The 3333-nt window shown below is 42.7% G+C and overlaps 1 pseudogene; it reads left to right on the top strand.

Moving 5' to 3' along the window:
* Nucleotides 1–473: 473 nt before the first annotated feature.
* Nucleotides 474–1614, top strand: LOC103596951 (annotated as a pseudogene).
* Nucleotides 1615–3333: the final 1719 nt, after the last annotated feature.

A 3333-nucleotide genomic window follows, 5' to 3' on the forward strand; every position in this document is an offset into this window, starting at 1 on the left:
CAAATTTAGCTTTTGAGAAACATTGTTCAAGTTTAGGGTAAATAAAAAATTCAGGATATTTTGACTGGAAAGAAAAGACCTGGTCTGAGATTTACCAGCCAAGCGGCTCTCATGATCTCCTTTAGCCTCTGGAAGTCTTAGGGAAGTCACCTGTGAAGGGGAAGATGGAATCTGCTTTGCACAGTGCAGGGAGGTTCCAGGAAGGGCCAACAGGAGAATGCATGTGGAAGAGCTGCTGTGAGAGACCACTGCAGACCAGTAGTTGCCCAGTGCTTACTGTGTGCCAGCGTGCTGTTAAATGGGTAATATCTGCTAACACACACAGTGATTCCTTAAGAGGGAGCTATTGTTATGCCCGTGCTGCTGCTGAAGAAACTGAGTTTTGAGGAATCAATTAACTTGTCTAAGGTCATGTTGGGAAAATATAGGAAAATGGCCAGGGCCCCTCAGGTGTTCAGAATCTTGCCAAGCATTTGATGTAAATATGCACGTGCGAACAAGCCGCTTGGATCATGAGGGTTTTGTGGCTCTTGGAAGATTCTTCAAACAATCACCATGTCAACCGACACAGATGTTTCTCTTTCTTCATATGATGAAGATCAGGGATCCAAATTTATGCTAAGAGCTAAAAAAACACCATTTGTCCCCATTGGAATGGCAGGCTTTGCAGCAATTGTGGCATGTGGATTATATAAATTGAAGAAAAGGGGAGATACTAAAATGTCCATCTGATCTACATGCGTGTGGCAGCCCAAGGCTTTGTGGTGGGAGCAGTGACTGTTGGTATGGGTTATTCCATGTATTGGGAATTCTGGGCAAAACCTAAACCTTAGAAGAAGAGATGCAGTCTTGGTCTTGTTGAAGGAGCTTGCTTTAGTTAAACATCTCATTATGTAGGTTACATGTTTATGTTGGAAATAAATTATCTGAGTGGGCTCAGACAATAACATGGTATTTTGAATATTGGCTTTCTTTCTTGCAGGCTTGATTTGCCTAATGACCAAATTATTAGTAAGTAGTAATAATAATTAACTTCATAATAATACTAATTAACTTGGTCATTAAGGAAAGTCAAGTTAACACAAAAGAAACAGATCACTTAAATGTACTTGATAGTGTTAAAATATCTACTTTCTTAACCCTTTACGATGAAATTACAGTACTGAAGATGACAGCAGGCCAGTCCTGAAGTGCTCCCTGTTTGCTACAGAATATCACGTGCTTTGGATGTTATGTAGGAGTCCTGTTTACCCCAGTTAATTTAATTTTTTTCTGCTTGTGTTGTGGACTGATTGAGTACTTCAGTTTTTAGGACTGGTTGACTCAAGCAACTCTGAAAAAAGTACGTGGAATGTGACTTGTAAAGCCTCTCACAACTGAAAGTGTGTGTGTTGTGAATGTTGAAACCAAATCTAGAAAGCTTACAACAGAGCTGCAGAGAAGTAGTATTTATTTCAGAATCACACTCGTAAACATGAGAATAACTTATAATTATGGTTCCACTTTAACTCTTGTAATTGCAGAATTATATTTTTGCTGCTAATGTTATATTAGAATAATTTTTAAATGTTATCTTGTAATATAAGTATGTATTTTAAGTGCCAATGCAAAGGCAAATGAACACTTTTTATTTTTTTTTATTTTTATTTTTTTTTTGTCTTTTGTATTTTTTCCATGTCCGGCAACGGATCGCAACCCTCAGTGTTGCTCCCGCACCTCGCTCAGCCAGTGAGCGGGAACCGGTCTGTATGTGGGATCCGAACCCTCGGGCGGGAGCGCCGCCGCACTTCCCAAGCAGTGCACTATCCAGTGCGCCACCGGGCTGGCCCCAAATGAACACTTTTTAAATGTGTGTAGTATGTTTATTTTCTCTATAAAAATCATAAATGTTGGGCCGGCCCGGTGGCACACTGTAGCAGCGCTCCCGCCGAGGGTTAGGATCCCACATACAGGCCGGTTCCCGCTCACTGGCTGGGCGAGGTGCGGGCACGACACCGAGGGTTGCGATCCCGTTGCCGGTCCGGTCCGGTACGGGCGCGACACTGAGGATTGCGATCCGTTGCCGGACATGATAAAAGACAAAAAGGAAAAAAGAAATCATAAATGTTAAGCTAAACATATTAGCTGTAATGGAAGCGATTAATCATTTGTGAGCAGGCTGGTTGGTGAGACGTTATACACAAACTTTTATATAGTACCGAGTGCTTTAATACACTTGTGAAATTCTCTTGTCTAACCTAAACTTACATTCCATGGTCATAACATGGTATATGATTAAAAGTAAGTGAATACATAAAAAAAAAAATGCACATGTACCCACGTGTTCCTTGGTTATGGACTTAAATATAAAGGATGAGTGGCTCTGATCCATGGCACCCACCGCCCCCAGGATGCCACTACTGCTGCTGGAGGCTGTTGCTTTAAGCTGTTACTGCCAGTGTCCCTGGGATACCCTGGAAGGCCGCTGTTGCCGCCACTGGACCTGTAAGCTGCTGCTGCCGTTGCTGAGGACTGAGCTCATGTCATCTGCCGATGACTCCCGGGATCTTTCGCAGTTACCTAGCATGGACCTGCGTGTGAGGGGTCTGGTGACCCAGCCTGGCATGTGAGAGGTTTGGTGGCCCAGTCTATAAAATGGGTTTGAAGGGTCTGTGGGCCCTAACCCCTAGCCGTGACAATACAAATGGAAACTTAGTATAACTAAAATAATGAAATGTTTTGTCTCTAGTTATGAATTGCCTAACCCAACAACTGGCGTAGTTGTGTAGCTTTACAGGTCATACACCTGATATAAGGAGAATTTGAGACTCAAACCCTGGCAGTCTGACTCTAGAGCTCACGTTTTTAATCACTGGACTGCTTTGCCTTTCTTATAATGACTTGTGTACTAATACCTATGTAGCAACATGTTAAATTGGGGATTATGGCCAGCACTCTAAGACAACAGGTATCAGATGTAAAAATGAATTGCTGGGCCAAAGTGCATTTTTTTCAAAGTAGGTGGTCAGGAATGTTTTAGAATGTTTTGATCCCTTATGAGTATTAAGGCAACGGATGGAAAATGAAGAGTTAAAGGAGATGTGTAGAGAGATTTTGGAGAAAGCTACTGCTAAGCTTTGCCACATCCCCAAGGGGGTGCGATGGGGAGGTAAGCCTGGAGTCAAAGAGACTTAAACAGGCCACTCAGAGAAGTGAGGTTTGGGAGGTAATGGACTAATGTTTGACGCTACCCAGGGAATCTACAAAGCAGGAAAACTGGAGGGCAAGAAGTGGGTTGACTCCGCAAAGCAAGGGGACTGCTGTTACAATGAGATCAGCCAAAACTCAGAATGT

This window comes from Galeopterus variegatus, unplaced genomic scaffold (genome assembly GCF_000696425.1).
Source record: "Galeopterus variegatus unplaced genomic scaffold, G_variegatus-3.0.2 Scaffold2150, whole genome shotgun sequence".
NCBI classification, from domain to species: domain Eukaryota; kingdom Metazoa; phylum Chordata; class Mammalia; order Dermoptera; family Cynocephalidae; genus Galeopterus; species Galeopterus variegatus.